General features: G+C 39.0%; 1 protein-coding gene across 6 annotated transcripts in view; it reads right to left on the reverse strand.

The window, feature by feature from the left end:
• SCN1A (sodium voltage-gated channel alpha subunit 1) overlaps positions 1-17977 on the reverse strand; it is a 121078-nt gene that overhangs the window by 88720 nt on the left and 14381 nt on the right. For 4 of the 6 annotated variants that reach the window (XM_084891574.1, XM_084891572.1, XM_084891573.1 and 1 more), the window contains exon 1: positions 12296-12518. The exons of the other annotated variants lie outside the window; for them this stretch is intronic. The gene's annotated coding sequence lies outside the window, so the exon portion shown is untranslated. Of the gene's footprint in view, positions 1-12295; positions 12519-17977 lie in introns of those variants that run through there. 6 annotated transcript variants of the gene reach the window in all.

Raw genomic sequence — 17977 nt, forward strand, 5'->3', positions numbered from 1 at the left:
ATTGAGAGACGCTAGTATAGAATAATGAACTGGGTAAACATCTTTAACAAATATCAAAAATAAGCTTTTGATATGTAAGGAATTAATTTAATTAGTGCAAGTATTATTTTGTTGATTAATGACAAATACATGATTCAATTCATTAAAATGTTGGAAGGAATCATTTTTTACCTAGAGTGGGCATGTGCCCTGACCAGGAATGGAACCGTGAATAGGTTGATGCTCAACCACTGAGCCACACTGGCCAGGCCTGAGGCTTATTTTTCTTAACCAGGAAAGTTCAGTGGTACAAGCAAAGGACTTAGAATGGGAATATCTTGGTTCACATTTCGGTTGTAATTCTTAAAAAAAAAAAATGGTGACATTAAAACCATCTCTTGACTTCCCTCAGCTTCAATGCCATCATTTATAAAACATGAATGATTGTTATAATAACTTTAGGTGCTTCCTAGCTTTCACACATTTTTTTAAAAATGCTGAAAGATGAAACTAGACAGCCATGTTTGTACCACCTCATGTTACCATCCCATTCCCAAGACCAGAGTCTGGTAGATTAAATGAGGACACAGATCACAGGGAACCCATCCATAAGCTTCACAGAGACAATAGGATTCTCTTTCCAGAGAATGTTTAAATTGGAATAAGACTGAATGAGTCAGAATGTTGTTGGAACATGAACTGACTGATCTCAGGTTGAGTGTGGGGAAGTGATATCTGGCCATGAGCAAGCAGAGGACACCAGCCAACACAGCGAAAGGGAGATAAGCAGAAACAAGAAGCCCACATAAAACCACGGAGAAAAAACGGGCTCTTTTGATTTGGTTCCTGACTTCTCAATTCCAGTTCAGGCTCTTTATGGCTTAGCTGTGTTTTGGTCAAGGCACTTGGCAAGTATATTCGTACAATAAGTAGCCCGTTGTACTTACATTAGCTTGAATGTGCTTTTATTCATTGAAATTTGGTCAGTGTTCCCTGACAAAAATTTTAAAAATGTAAAATGGCTTTGCTTATAAAGGTTCTTCAATTTTAACTGCCTACCTCACAGAGGGGGAAAAATGAAGTTTCAAGAGTGGTAAGTATCACAGATGAAAGACAATTTGTAGGAAGATTGATATTTATTTTTGGGTCTACTGGTTCACAGTTGAATACTTTTTAAAAACAAACAAACAAAAAACACAGGAATTCAGGCAGCAGGGCCTGGATTTTATTTTATTTGAAACATTTATTGTCCCAACATACTTTCTCACTGAGAAATTGAACCATCTACTTTTTTCATAAAAATAGACTAAACGAATCCTTCCAGAATAAATCTTTTTCAAAAATGGCCTTTAACATAATTGCAAACGTTTGGACAAATTTCTAGTTGGGCTGTCAGCGCTTTATGTTTTAAAGGATGGGTAGGAATTGTTGGAAGAGGTGAGGGGAAGGCAGCCATTATTATTGCACCTTACACATTAAAGAAGAAGAAGAATTACATTTGGAGACTGATTTTGAGAATGGTATACTGATAGGTCTGTCAGAATGGATGACCTGCAAATGGAGGCTCTGAACCACTTAATGAGTTCAGTGATTGAAAGTGTTCTTTTAAATGATCACTTTATATCTTGTATAACATCTGCCAGAAAGAACAAGTTTTAGTGCAGTCGACACTAAGTTATGCCCATAATATTGAGCCAAATTTATTTTCCACATAAAGTCACAGTTTTATATGTTATATAATCTTTTGGCAGAAATAGGGAATAACATTCAAAATTCAAAGATCTTGGTATAAAAATATCTAGTGTTTTAGATGTTTCAAAGTAAGGCCAGAAAATAAGTTGGATATAATAAAAATACCAAAAATTTCTATTCAGTTGGCATAGGCAGGCAGTTACTAGGCATACATGTAGTAGAATAGAATTCAACAAGAAATTAAAAATGATCACTAAATACCAATCAGCCAATCAATCAAGCACCAAAGAAACTATTAAACCACAACTATGCTAAGTTAGATGCTGGAGGAAGAAGGGCCATCAGAAATTTGCAATATGCTCCCCTTTAATTAATAACTTTTCTGTGTAGACAAGATAGCCTATCTATATAACCTTCCATGATCCCTTTAGCTTTTATAAGCACAAAGCAAAACTCAACATCTAACAAAAAACACATATACTTCCGCATTTGGCAACAATTTCACTACTCTTTTTGGCTTTTTGGTCTTTTATTATTCTGATTCACACTGCATTCGATGTTGTAATTCAGATCAAATCATTTTTGGAAGTAGAAAAGAAATAAACCAAATGAAGCTTTCCTTCCCTATAGCTGATGCCCATTTCCAGTGACCTTTCACGTGATAAAAGATCTGATCTCATGCTTTCTTTGAGACACATTTGCATTTAACTGAAGACAGTTATACTGTCTGTCTCCCTTTATGAATACTGTATAATTATTTGCACTGTTCATTTGCTCCTTTCCAAATTATGCCCAATTTCACTGATCTGCTTAGACACTCTAACAGAGAAATGGTAATAAAATAGCATACAGATGATGCCTGATATTTGCATACATTTTCCTTAATACATATTATTGTCGCCTTCTAGTAATAGGATTTTTTTAACCCTCACCTGAGGATATTTTTCCCATTGATTTTCAGAGAAAGTGGAAGAAAAAGGAAAGACAGAGAGAAATATCCATGTGAGAGAAACATCCATTGGTTGCCTCCTGCACTTGCCCTAACCAGGATCCTGGCCAGGGAGCAGCCAGCAACCGAGCTAATGCCCTTGATCAGAATCAAACCCAGGACTCTTTGATCCACAGGCTCTATCCACTAAGCAAAAATGGCTAGGGCAGGATATCTTTTTAAATTTAGCCTGTGTCTTTGTGCTAATCAATTTGACATTTAAAAAAAAAAGGGTTGAAACAATAAAATTGATCTGTATGTGTAAAAATATCCTATAATCCTCCTAGTCTTCCTGTGACTAATCAGAAACAACAAATATATATTGAGTTCCTGTTAAACACAAGTCACTTATTTTGTTTATGTTGGGTAAGATTATTGATATTTACTGTATTAGAAATTAAAATAGAGAACTCATAAAATGTATTAATTCACTTATAAATAATAATAAACTAGTAACATGCTAATAAAATAATATATTAGATGAAAATTATAGCCCTAAAAATATCTGAGTGGCATTATTTTATAAATTTTAATATATGCCTTAATGTATAGATTCTTAAATCTGTTTTTAATTTAATGTTATAATTTACATTTGACGAAGAAAATCTGATCATATATAGATATGTAGCTGGAAAGTTTTAATAGCCTTTTCACATAAGTGTGAATAGTCTTCTTTGATAGTCTAGCAAAACTAGACAGGTGGAATCTCAAACCATATCAATAAACTTCTTGTTTCTGCTACACTAAAATCTATTTGTTTATCTTGCACTTTGAATGGATCCATTATCCATGCATGATTTTATATCAATATCCATTTCTCATTTGTAAGATATCTCTTGACTAAGTCATGCAGATCTTTGAAATATTGAAATACTTCATTATCCTTCTGCTAACATTAGCACTAATCACATTAAAAAATCCTGTAAATTTTGAGAAATTGTCAAGCTCATGATGACAAATACAAGTTTTCCAAAATTCTAATTATTCTTTTGAAAGTTCAAATGTTGTCATTGGTAACAAATATTATCAGTTGTTTTTTTTAAATGATAGCCTCACTTCATTTTTGAAAATCATCTGTTGAATAACCATTATTTTTCTGTCAGTCATTCTTTCAAGTAAAAATGATGTCCCATGGAAAAGCAGCAATGGCCAGCCAATGTGGCTCATTGGTTGAGTTTTGACCTATAAACCAGGAGGTCACAGTTTGATTCCCGTCAGGACATATACCTGGGTTGTGGCTCGATCCCCATTGCAGGGCATGCAGGAGGCAGTTGATCAATGATTCTCTTTCATTATTGATGTCCCTATCTCTCTTCCTCTTCCTTCCTCTCTAAAATTATCAATAAAAATATGTTTAAAAAAAATAAAAGCAGTTTGTTCTGCTTTCAATCCAAACATTGCATAAGATTTTTGTGGGGTTTTTAGGCAACTATTGTCATACTTTAGCATGTGGCAGATATTCTTTATGTGTTATTCCATTTCAGCACACAGAATATTTAAAATATGTGTATTTGCGTGTCTAGATGAAATAGAATTAATATTTTTAGTGCTTCATCAAAGACATTTCTTTAGTAAAACTGGCTTTTAATGTTATTTATTTATTTACTTACTTATTTTTATTAGGAGTATATGGCAGTGACTAATAGAATGACTACTACTACAATTTGGTGCCACTGTCTTGACAAGTGTTAAGGCCAGGAGTTTTAATTGTTCTTGCATAATAAGTGCAAATGTCAATAGAGTGAAAACGGCAAAACATGTATTATTATGAAGATAGTTGCCTCCTGCATGTGCCCTCACTAAGATCCTGGCCAGGATATGATGGGCTCCTTAAAACGTTTCAAGCGAATTCTAGAGGGTATGTGGACTATGTTTTGAGGATAGCTATTGAATTGTATTCTACATGAATCAAAAACTATGAACGTGCAGAGAACACAGCGGTGGAATATTTTTACATAACTCAATGAGTGCAGGGAGGGTTAGAAGTGAAATGCATAAACAAGTGGGTAAAACAAAAATGTTTAGGAATGAAAAAAAAAAAAAAAAAAAGGAGTAAAGAAAAGCAGTAAAATCAGGTTTGACCCCAGGAAGAGGCAGTTGAGATTCCATTCTTTGTTATTCCATAGGGTGTTTTATGGAGATCGCCCTCTTATTTTCTTTCTCTTTGCTTGCTTCTATTTAACTTCTTCACTATGTTCAAACTTCCATTTTGGAATTTCTACAACAAGCACTCTTCATGCATACAGGTTGATCTATAATCCTCTAAATGCCTTTTAAAAAAAAATGGTGTGCAGCCTTCCAGGCTTCTCAAATCACCCGAAACCTGAAACGCCAAGGCCCAGGCCCAGGTAGTACATAAACTATGGTGTTCTAGACCTAAACCCAGCCTGTTGCCTCTTTGGTTTTTGTCCCAACACACTAGCCTTACATAGCCCAAAACACCACTGGCCTTTTAAAATGGCATATCACATTCCAGGGTAATATCAAAACTACTGTCTGGTAGCATTTGTCAAGTTTCAAAGTAACTCTTTCCAGGATTTTCAAATTCACTGAATTTCTTAGATTGAAATATTTTATGTGACAGACCTCTCTTAGTTTTCCCTTCTCGCTGAATGTATTATTAGAAACCCTGAAATCTGGTTTCTTTTCATTTCTATTCAATATTTCTCTTTAATTTTTAAATTATTAATAATAGCTTAAAATAACTCATATTATAATTTAAGACTTGTCATTAACCATTTATTACCCTTCACACAGATTCCTCCCGCTACACAATCAACACAAATAACCTCACGTCTCCAAGTGCAATGTATACTAGTAATTACGCTCATTGCTTCACTCTGCCAACTCTGGCTCAGTACCATACATTGTTAATTTACTCTTGTTGTCATTACATTTGCTAGTGATGGTAATTTTATAACTTCATTTTGCCAATTTGATGAGTTCTATTCTATTTATTTAAAATTTTATGTGTTAGTATTTACAGGTAGGTTGTTATTCTTTAATGTTCTAAATCTGAAGACAATCTTTTACAAAAACTATTCATTGGAAATAGTAGATTCTTCATGAGCATATAATGACTTTCCTAAAATTCTGCTAAATTCTAAAGAGAAAAAGACACACAAAAAACCTGCCCACATCTTGGACTTCCAGCCTCCAGACCTGTGAGAAATAAATTTCTGTTGCTTAAGCTATCCATTCTGTGGTAATTTGTTATGGCAGCCCCAGCAAGCTACGGTAACAGCCAATCCAATATGCATGGAATTCTTCTATCTCTAGTTCAATGATTACCTTCTGCCGTTATTTATGAAACAAAAGCAGACTAGCACCCTGGCCTATTTACTCAGTGGTTAGACCATCAGCCCTGGAATGGAAGAGGTCATGGGTTCAGTTCCAGGTCAAGGACACATACCTTGGTTGCAGGTTCCCCAGGCCTGGTCGGAGTGTTTGTGGGAGGCAGCTAATTGATGTGTCTCTCTCACATTTATGTTTTTCTTTCTCCCCATCCTCCCTCCTTCCCTTCCACTCTTTCTAGAAATCAATGGAAAAAATATCCTCAGTAGAGGATTAAGACAAAAAAGCAGACTAGCAGCAAATATCATAAAAAACATATATAACATGTAAGTTTTGTAAAGCGTGTGCAATACATTAGAGATGTTTCTTAGAAATAACTAGAAATTTTTCTCCTAATATATTAGGTCCTTACTGAACTATACATCATTATATCCTTAAATTTCCAGGAGAGTAAAAATGAACCTATTTTAAATCAGAAAATTTTGATATAAAGTTAGGTTAAAAAGTGTTTAACAGGTAAGATCGTATGGGTCAATTTTCTCTTTAAAGTTATGTGAATTCTCACAAAAGAAAAATCTCACTGCTCTTTTCTTAAATAAAAAGTTGTCCCTAGCCCCCAGTGAATAAAATTGCTGTTAATAGTAATTTGCTAAAACATATGGACAGCCAACAAGATTAACAGCACAATTCAAGGGGCAAAGAATCTTTTTTTAAACAAACAGTGCTGGGACAGCTGGATAGCAGCACGTAAAAGAATGAAGTTAGACAAATTGGCTCAAAATGGAGTGTAGACTTACATGGAAGAGCTAAAACTATAAAACATGTAGAAAAAAATTATAAAAATAAAGTTTCATGACTTTGTATTTGGGAATGATTTCATGTATATAACTGTTAGGGGCAGAAATTGAGTATTGGGGGACTAGTTATAGCTATAAGAAATATTAATCATGCTACATTAACCATGACTGTTTTGCTCTGACTAAAGAAAGCCCATTCTAATATGTGGCTGAGAGTTGTAATCCCCAGGACCTGGGAGTTGACCTCAGAATGCAATCCATTTTTCTTTTCTGAGAACTGCCTACATCATGGAAAGATGAACAACCTTCTTGACCAAATAATCTGGTCCTGTAATTCCTACTTTCCTATGTAATCTTTGTCTTTCTACCCAACATAAGCAGCTGGCTTATGGGGAAAGGTAGAGCAGATTTTCCTGGATGACCTGCTGCTCTCCCATACTGCCGGCATTATTGGAATTAACACTCATGCATGATTCAACCCTGACTCTGCTTCATTGGCTCCAGTAGTGAGAGGCAGCCCATTTGTTGCCCAATTTCATAACGTCAAAAACACAAGTGACAAAAGAAAAAATTAAAGTGTATACCTATTTCATCAAAATGAAAGCCAAGGTTGTATATGGAGCACCAAAGGAGGAAGAGGCCATAGGAGAGGGCAAAAGTTCTTTACTACTTAGAGGAATAAAACTATTATAGTACCAAGTTAGAATAGAAACTCCCATTTGCCAGTGAGGAACTACAGGTTGGTAGGTAACTGAGAAGGAGTGGGAGCAAAGAGCCAGAAACTATAAAAACATAAACCATTAGAATATAAAGTTTGAAGAGACAGAAATATAACAACAAAAGGTTCAATTCAGGGGAACCACAAAAGCTTCTATTTACATGTCATCATATTACTTTGACATCACATTAATATTGATTAATTTTTAGAAAATGATTTGAGCTTCTGCAGTGCCCTGACCACTCCAGGGAATGTACTGATGGTTTCCATCCTCAGTGTCTGCACCTTCTCAATTCAGTCATCTCAGGGTAAGACCTTCAGTGCAAACAAGACCGACTGGATCACAGGCTATTTTTATATTTACAGACAATTTGCAGCAATCTAACCAATAATCTCAATTCTAACAGACTGTTTTTTCATCAATAGTGCCTTTTAAACACCTTTCAATTTCACTGTATTCTAGGAACCATAACATTTTTCAAAGAACTTAACACAAATTGTTAAAACTTGTTTTTTGTGTGAAAATTACTTTTCTTTTGTGTGTGTGTGTGTGTGTGTGTGTGTGTTTTGTTTGTTTTTAACTTAGTAACTTATCACCATTGAATTGCTCCTTGATTTGCTTTTTGTCAAAGCCTGGGACAATTAGAGCACACTCACCCCCGCCACAGGTCATGCGGTCACCCCGTGGCCCGTTTCCTTCCATTTCTTCTCTCAGGATCACAAAGCAGGTGCCATTCCTTATACCCCTGAGGCACTGCGCCCTTTGGGACCTCTGTGTTTCTCCCTTCTCTCTGCCCTGAACACTCTTCCTTCACCTCGTTCAGATAAAAATCGCTTTCTGCTCCTCCTTAATAGCGTTTTTATAATAGTGCAGGAACTTCATTTCTTTAGTATAACTGTTTCTCCTTTCTTTCCTGTTGGTTTAAACTGGCCTCACCCAGCACCCTGACTCACCAATCTCCTTCTCTGTTGCAAGATCACTCACTTACTCCTTAAGCCCTCAGGACAATGAGGTTCTGATTCAAATAAAATAATCTTAGGAACAAAGCTCCAGGGACACAGAGGAGATAACATCTTCACCTCAGTTGTGTTTCAGCTCCACACCCAGAAAATAGGCAAAACCAGAGGAAGGAATGCCAGGGCTGACATCAGGACCAGATGCACTGATCAACTACCCCATCCTGCACCAACCAATCAGTAGAGAACACAACCCTGACCACAGCCCTTATTCCTGTATTAATGGCTTAACCCACCCCCAGAGGCCACTGGGGAGCCAGGTCAGAGCATTGGCTAACCTGTCTTTGGGTCACTTCCTAAAAATAAACATTGCCTTATTTGCTGCAAACTCCTGTTCCTGTCTTACTGGGCTTTGAAGCGCACAGGCAAACAGACCCCTTTAATCCTAGAACGTTCTCTTCCTTCATGCTGATCTTGCTTTCGCCATCGCCTTACCCTGCTATCTTCTTTGTCAGAGAAAGTTTATTCACTGGTATTTCATTACACATTGATTTGCCTACTTCCTACCTTTATCACTAGGCTGAAAACATCATGTGGGCAGGAATTTTGTTTTACTCACCATATTCCAGCACCTGGACTAGGGACTGACCTATGCTATAGGAGAGCACATTTGGGGTTTTTTGTTTGTTTTTTAAATGAATAAATGCAGATTTAGAGAATCTGTATTCATTCAAATAAACTATTTTGAACTTTTGATGTGTCAAAAAGCAGCTGAATTACAGCTGCATGTACAGACTGCACCAACCTCAGTCCTGGCTATCAGAGCCAAGCCATAGATCTACCATCACTGAGGTGATAGGGTAGCAAGAGCACAGACACTACAGCCAGACAGACTCCCTGGGTTCAAGTTTGGGCTCTGCCACTTACAAACTGTCTGACCAAAGGCAAGTTAACTTAACCTCACTGTGCTTCGGTTTCCTCCTCTATAAATCGATCATTAATAATAGCATTTACCTCATGGAATTAAATGAAAAAAATATTTGTAAAGTGCTGCTTAAAAGAGTGGCTGGCACCAAATAAATGTTATACATCTTTGTTAAACGAAATCATTAGTAGCTGGAAACTTCTAAACATGAGGAAAAGGAAAAGCTGGAAAGGCACGGTTTGGGGAAATTTGGCTTATTTTTCTGACCAGAGTTGCTCTCAGAATAACTCTCTTCCCCACCTCTGCCCTCTCCCAGCATAATCCACAGCGAGCTGTGAAACGTGCTTAACTGACTAATCAGAATTTCAAAGGGAAGTGATGACTTCACAGTCACAGCTTCCGGGACCCTGCCTGGAAGGTCCTGAGAGCTTCCATAGCTGGTTCCCACTCTCCCTCCACCCCGCTCTTTCTCCTCCTTTCCCCTCCCGAGGTAGCTGAGAAAACAGGTCTTTCTTTTGCTCTTGGAAGAAATGATGGGGTAGGCCTCAACTACCCCAGAGGAAATACCAGGTATGGGCCCACCGGCTAGATTGTGGAAGGATGCTTTTCTGTGTCAAGCACATACCACTGAAACTGGTGAGCACTGCCTGGTGTGTAAGTGCTAGGGATAACTGCAAACAAGCCCCAGGCTCTCCCCTCCACCCCCAGAGAAGATGCTCTTAAGTTTCCCTGTCTGAATCTCTGGGTTCCCTGACAGCGCCCTCTACACAAGGAGCTAGAATGTTTCTTACTGGACTCCTCTGGGAGATCGAGTTTTCCTGGGTCGGTGGCCAGGAGTTTATTTCTGGGTCTCTGGTCCATCCCTTCACCCTGCTATCTCTGGTTAATAAAGCAGAATCCTGTCTGAAATCCCCAGTGCCTTCTTGGATTCTGTATAATTAATTAGGCCTCCAATTGTGCCTTCCCTTCCCCTCCCATACATGGAGAAACCCTCTGGACCAGGCCTTAAAGGGGAACTGCCCTAATACAGGAGTCTCTATCATGGTAACTAAATGAAGCCTATTAGTATTGGCTGCAAAACCCAACGCGTTATTTATTTATTTATTTATTTTTTACCAGTATGAGCATTCTGGATGCACTGGCCACCTAAAGAGATGTTTGGGGGGGAGGGGGGGGGAGAGAAAAACAGACCAACCATGTTAAGAGGGAAGAAAAAAGAAAAAAGTCATCAAATGAGTTGCAGTGAGAGTTCAATGAATCTGATTCCATTGCTGGGCTCGTGTGATCTATAACCAGCCACGGGACCTCTGTGCTGGTGGTTTATAATATTACTTCGCCCTCTCCACGAAATTGTTTTCCCGTAAATCTCTGAGGCCATCCGTTCCTGTCTACACATTACGTTCCTAAAATAGACACAGCTAAAAATCTCTTCAAGGAGCTTTGTGGAGGAAGGCCTGAATTGCAACACCGCTCCTAGAAGAAGGGTGCAATGGCTCGATAGCAATTACAGGAGCAGCAGCAGCCACAGAGGGAGAGAGGGAGGGTCACAGGAGTTGCTCGCCGTAGTTATTGCGCTTCCCAAACGCACAGAGGAGGGGAAGGAAGGTGTCAGCCGCCTGGGCCCGGCAGCGCTTCCACTTGCATCAGCCTGGCCTGCCAGGTATCGCAGCCAATAGGAGCAGCAAGGTACCCGCTGCTCCTGAAGCGGAATCCACCAGCCTCAGCATGGAAATTTCCTATTTCTGTGAGGCATCACCCTCCTGGGAGGATGTAAAGGGCTTTATGGAGAAATCTGTCCTGTTACTACACCGGCGCATCAGAAACCTGCCTGCGCCACGTGAACCTGTCAAACCCACAGAAAAGGAAGCCACGTTTGATAAGTGTAACGGCGACAGCGTTTTGGCAATCTGCAAGTTTGCCACGGCACCTCAGAAATGTCTAGTCACATGCGCCTGTGGACAGAGCGTTACCCTGCTTTGGTTTGAACCATCTCACCAGACACCTAAGCAGCACGTGCCCCCGCTCTCTCGGGACTCGTTCGTTAAGGGGGAGTGACAGCTGTCAGGGAGTCAGTCACCACGGGAAGGAACACAAAGAAACACGAGACGTCAACGTGGGGTGGGGGTGCCTTTACACACACGCCTCAAACAGGTAGGAGAGAGGGAATCCGTGACAATGAAGACGGCCCATCCACCCAGAGACATTTCTTGTGCCATTTGGAAAAAAAAAGCAAGACGGTTCACACCGGGAACAGAACAGCATCTGCAGTATCATTGCTGATGGTGACCTCTGTCTAATTCAAAGTAGCTCAGGATCTCCCATCTGGTTCCACAGCAAGGATCTGTGCCCACTGCCCTCTAGCTCCTTTGCTAGCACAGTTGCATGGGAGTTAGGGGAGAGGAGAGATCATGGTCCCCTTCTCGCCTAAGCCGTGAGGCATTTCTCCTCCAAAGCCCAGCCTCCGCCTGGGGAGCTGAGCACCCCTGCAATGCTAGGCCTTCTCTTCCCGGGCTTCTCACCCTGAGATCTAACGTTTGCTCCCTCCTTAAGAACACCGTGACCTCTATTCCCAGCCGGTGCAGTCCGAAAGCCCCGGGGGAGGAGGGGGCTTCAGGGGAGACCTTGAACAGGATCGAAGCAAGCAAAGGCAAGAACTGGCCAGGTTCCAAGCTATTTCAGGCCAAAGAATCCCATCTTGTATCAAAATGCTGAGCTGCAAAACAAACCTGAATTCAGTTCATGGAAGGTTGAGAGAGGAGGGGGAGGGGAAGAGGAGGAGAAGGGGAGGAGAAGAGAGGGAGGAGGGGGACAGCTAGTCCGAATTCACAGACAAAAATGGACTTCCTGCTCAGCCCAAACTGCATTATCAAGGGCTTTTTCCCCCCCCAGAAGAATAACTGGAATGAATATGTCTAACATCGCAACGAAACAACCAGATGGCTTACCTGATTTAAAGGAAAATTACCCATCTGCAATGAGGAACTGCATCTCCCAGAGACCAGATAACAGCGTGCCTTCAGTTGCAATTGTTCAGATTCCTTCTTGTAAAAGGTGACCAGGGATTTACAAGGGCTGCAGTCTCACTGGGGCAGAGCACACATACACAAACACACACACGCACACATACACACATGCACCAGAGACCTCTGCAGCATCCTCTCGGCTTCATCCCGGCCTCACTCTATGGTACCTAATACAAATCAGCAAATAGCTTGTTTAAAAAAAAAAAAAGTCGAGGAAGCACCTTACATTATATCGCCATCTAGTGGTCCGACGTTAAATATGTTCTCCTCAACCTCTTTTCTCTCAGCCTCTTTCTTTGCCTTTTGCTTCTCTCATTATTTCTCCCTCTTGTTTCTCCTTCATTTCCAATACTTCTATCGTACCAAACACCTAATGACTCCAAGATGAAAGAGTTTAAAACTAAGTATAGCTATCTTCAAATATAGCAAGTAGCTTTATGGTGTCTGCATTTTATTTTTGTTTAAAAGAATTACTTTATTCCCATTATGAATCATTATGGTCTTTACAAATTATAAAATTTGTGAATAAAACTTTGTTTTTTTATTCCACCTGAAGAAGATTGGTTGATCCTTATTACAGATCTGCAGTCTTCCATTGGGAAGCTGCTTAAAATTTTACTCATTTTTAATAACGTGTTTAAATAATAGGTTTTATGTTATTGTGAACAGCTCCGAGTGAGAAGATGTGAGTTTTATTTTAGGTTCCACACTAATGACCGTGTACTTTTGCGCAAGTCACTGAACTTTTCTATGAAAACTTAGAAGTTTTTCCTCATCTTCATCTGTAATGGGAAGTTAAACAAGATTATCTCCCCACTCTAAGTGTCTATGATTTTATTTTCTTTTACCAAAGTATGTTTCCCCATCATGTGGACATAACCTAAAGCTTAATTAAATGGCTATGTTTTAGTAAGCAAATTTTGAATTCAATTAAGTATCACCTTTTGATAGAATTATGTAAGCTATATACATCAGGTTTTCCTGACACTGGAGAATGTATGTGAAACTACTCAAAACTCCAGAAATTGATTTTAGAGCTTCCTATGTTATATACTGTCCTTTAAAACTGAAACAGCCTTTAACATTTGGTGGTGCATAAGCTCACAATTAATTAAGTGTAGATAGTCATTTGCAGTCATTTGTACAAAATATTGCATCCTGGTTGTTTTCCACCTAACATATAATACTTGTTGTTGATAACTATCATGGCATGTGCTTTACCATTAATTAAATGACATCACCTTCAACATTTAAAAAAAATTTTACTAAAGGACAGTATAATATTTATTAATATTATTACAGTTATTTTCCTTGTACATATGAGAGTACATCTGAGGCTTTCTGAACCTTCTAAGTAAGGCTCAAGGCCACACATATAACCAGCAAAGCAATAACGCTAAGGCTCTTGGGCCCCATATCCATTGTTCTTTAGAACATACTAAAAGTCCGCCTTTCTTTCTTTGTTCTAGAATCACAAGAATGTAATTTTCATTTCTATGCTTGCAAAACATGTACTAGCCCTTAATTATAAATTACTCATGGACCCATCTTCTCATCTATGAAAGAAAGAAGTTGAGTAATCATTTCCTGTTCCAGCTTAAACATCCTCCAAAGGGTAAGCAAGGTGGCATGAATACATTAGATAAAGTTAGTCAGTGTCTGGAAGTGGTGTGTCTCAGTCTTTGGTCGAGTCAGCACAATGCTGAAAGGAGCTGGAGAGTAGGCGACCAACATTTGGTAAATAATTACCAGGATGTAGAAATAAAGAAGTGGAAACTATGTCAACTAACAGGTATTTTTTTAAATCTTGGGCTAATATATTCCATATTAATAGTACTTATGGTTTAGATATATAGGCATAAAAATAAGAACACCCTAGCCACATGTTTTCATGCCTTCTAATTGCTTATTATAGAGCTCAAGGTTTTGAGTGTCTATTCATAACAGTCTGTTACAGCTTTGCCCCCTTAATCTCCAGAGAGGAGCCTGTGCTCCAAGTTACAGAGAACCAGAGCAGGCGAGGAGCCTGACCATCTGATCCTCGCAGCCGCAGGGTCCAGCTTCCGCTCCCCAGGCAGATTCAGGACCAGGTGGGCCAGGGAGCTTGGACAAAGGAATCCCACAGGGATGGAAGAAGTAGTGGCAAAAGGGGCCAGGCTGACTTCCTATTTCTGGCTCTAGTACTTTCCAAGATCCAGATACTTTCCTGATTTGGGACCCTCAAGCTCCTGCTGCATGCCAGTCACTCTTCCCGAGTGACATCAGTGAACCACCTGGATCCACAGCTCTCCATTAGTGGAGTTTACTCTGACACTTGAGAGAAATGGAATGCCACGCTGCTTCAACACCCCTTCCCCTTCCACCTCTGTATCTTTGCTCACAGCCTTCACTTTTCTTGAAAGACCTTCCCCCTGTCTGTATATGGAAAAATTCTACCAATGTTTTGAGGCCACATATTCTTTTTTTCTTAAATGTCTTTTTTTGTTGTTGTTCATAGGTAGAATTCTTTTTTCTTTTAATTACAGAACAACTTCACATTTTATTTTGTGAAATATGGTTGTTTGTTAAGCTGAAAGCATGAGACGTAAAAGAATAAACAGACTTAAAAAAAAGGCCAACATCTCACCCACTGTACAATGAGTATGTTTAATGAATGGATAGCTTTCCCTTCCACACAGAGCACAGTTTATTCGTCAGAGTTGAAGCAATTTAACAACATTGGTAACTTTAAATATTCCTCATGTAAGGCCTGGCATAAAAGTAAAATATGGGATTTTTATTAAATTAGTGTAATATACACTTAAATCACTTATTCATAAAATATGGCAAAATGTAACTTTAAAAGAAGCTTTACATGTGCTATCCTACAACACTTGCTCCTTTTGACCTTGTGCTGAGAGTTTTATGTATGTCCTATTCACCTCCAAAATTATAAACTCCCTGGGGTACCAGCTGTGCATTTTTTTAATCTTTCTGAATCAAGTTGATTTATTGAGATATAACTTTCTCTTTCTCACTGTTCTATTTCTAGTTTCAATGAATGAAACGGTAAGATTCTGTAATCTTGTCTCAGAAAAGAATGAAAAGAATATACATGCCTATACAATACTCCTAACCTGTGTCTGTATGGACTTGCTAACCTGGCTAAGAGGCTTGGGCTGTGCCTTCCCTGTGATGGAATGTCTACAAGGCAAAGAGGATGAAAGCATAAGAAGTCCTTTAGTCCTCAAATAGTTCTTCGTCATGCGAATTGGATCATTACTTTGGTACAGCTCTGTTGGGGGTCAGTGGCAGAGGTTCACTATTCAAAGTCCAAAAGAGTCAGGGAATATGGCAGTAGCACATACTCACTGTCTGTGAGTCTTGGGTACTTTTTTTTTTTTTTTTTTTTTTTTTAGTCTTGGGCATTAAAGAGGAAGAGAAGTGGCTCAGATGGAAAAAGCTGTACCAGTTACTTTTATAGCTCCCTTCTAAGACAGGAGAGTCACCTGTTCCAATTAGAACTTTGAAAGAAAACTCAACGTCAGAAGGCTGAAATATCTGTGTGATTAATATCAGAATGTTATTTAATATCTTATTGTATAGAAAATAAAGGAATGAAAATTTTACCTACTTGCCTTATAAAATGAGTTAACTAACTTGGGGCCTGGAAGGCAGATGGGAGGGGGGGGTCATACTTGATCTTTGGCCAAAAATTTCCCAGAGTAATGGCCAAATCATTATGTTTTGAATTTAGGATTTTTTTTTTTTTTTGCTCAGAATTATAAATTACATTTGAGTTTTAAGGCAGAAAATGTTTCCAGATCTTTCAGTAATTTGTTTGGGAATTTGGCTCACCAATGACATGAAGCTAACTCCTCCCTTAAGGAGAGGGATAAGGATGTTGGTACCCAAAGTTGACCTTGGGAGGGTGTCCCCGGGGGGTTTAATGGGGATGCCTCGGGGGCTGGGAGTGGTAGAGCGTCTTCTGATAGAGTGGTGAGTGATTCCAACATGGATAGCAAGTGCCAGGGCCAGAATTTGAACCCAGACTTTATGATTCCAAATCCATAGGGCCACTGTATCATCACCTCACTTCACATCCTGGCTTTGTCCCCTTTGTGATCAGAAGATGGAACTCAGCTAAAGCACAGAACTGATGTGATCCCACACTAAACATAATTTACACCCGGAATTTTGCTTTTGTAGGTGGGAATTTCCCGGTACTTTTTTTGTATAATGTAGCATTCTGCAAAGAATTAATACCAATGTTTAGCTCTTCCCCAAGCACTTTCTAACACCAGGCCTTTAGCATCCACTATTTTAGAAATAAAACCCATTTTCCTAGCAGGAAATAATGAACTCTCACCTTTTATGTTAATTTTTCTTTTTGAAAATGAGTCAGAAGTGAATGTGGAATTTACCGTTACTAGATACATAAATGCAGATACTGCAATTAAGAACCCTCTTTTAGGACAATAGCCAATTAGTTTTCTAGCAAGTTTAAAGTTATAGTTTCTCTTTTTAAAATATATTTTTATTAATTTCAGAGAGGAAAAGAGATAGAATCATCAATGATGAGAGAGAATAATTGTCTGCCTCCTGCACGGCCCACAGTGGGGATTGAGCCTACAACCTGCGCATATGCCCTAAGCAAGAATCAAACTGTGACCTCCTGTCAACCACTGAGTGGCAAGAGCCGAGCTAAAGTTAGAATTTTTTAATAGAATAAAATTGGCCCATTTGTTTCAGAACACCAGTATTAGAAGGTAGACATTTGAAACTGTAGTAAAGTCCATATATCTTCCCTTAAGCACACAAATCAGCTATTTTATCAAGCATGATATAAAAAATATTTCATGCCCCTCCCCCTTTAATGCACTGAATTAAACCTATTATAGGGTTGTGATTTTTTTTTTTTCACTCGTCGACTACCATTTTTAAGATCACCTACAATGTATCTTATCTAATAACTGGACTTGCTGTTTTATTTTATTATAAAATGTTCTTCATGTCTGTAGAATCAGTATGTTGTGGGCACTCAGAAAAATATTTAAAGTTTTACAAAAAATTTCAAAAAGTCATTAAAATGACTCTCAGGTCTCTCTCCAGTCACAGAGGAGAAGAAAAAGAAGGGTTTTCCTGACCTCACCACAATGCTGAGGTGTTTTGTTTTTTTAAAATATATTTTATTGATTTTCCACAGAGAGGAAGGGAGAGGGATAGAGAGCTAGAAATGTCGCGACCAGCTGCCTCTTGCACACCCCCTACCGGAGATGTGCCCACAACCAACGTACATGCCCCCGACTGGAATCGAACCTGGGACCTTTCAGTCCGCAGGCTGACTCTCTATCCACTGAGCCAAACCGGTTTCGGCAACACAATGCTGAGTTTTAAAGCTGGAGGGAGGCTGTGGGATCATTGATGAACATCAGGGCCTTCAGCCTCCCCATGCTGTCCCTTCCATCCCATCCAAAGCAATGAAAGCCATGATTTCATCATAAATCCACAGGCAAGCATTTCCAGGCATGCAATGTCTCCTTGTTGGAAGATGCATTGCAATTTCGTTTTCCTTTGGTATTGGAAAAGGAATTAATGGTTGTCCTAAACCAAATAAATCAGTTT

Source organism: Pipistrellus hanaki (assembly GCF_964339955.1).
Source record: "Pipistrellus hanaki genome assembly, chromosome: 8".
In the NCBI taxonomy this organism is placed as follows: Eukaryota; Metazoa; Chordata; class Mammalia; order Chiroptera; family Vespertilionidae; genus Pipistrellus; species Pipistrellus hanaki.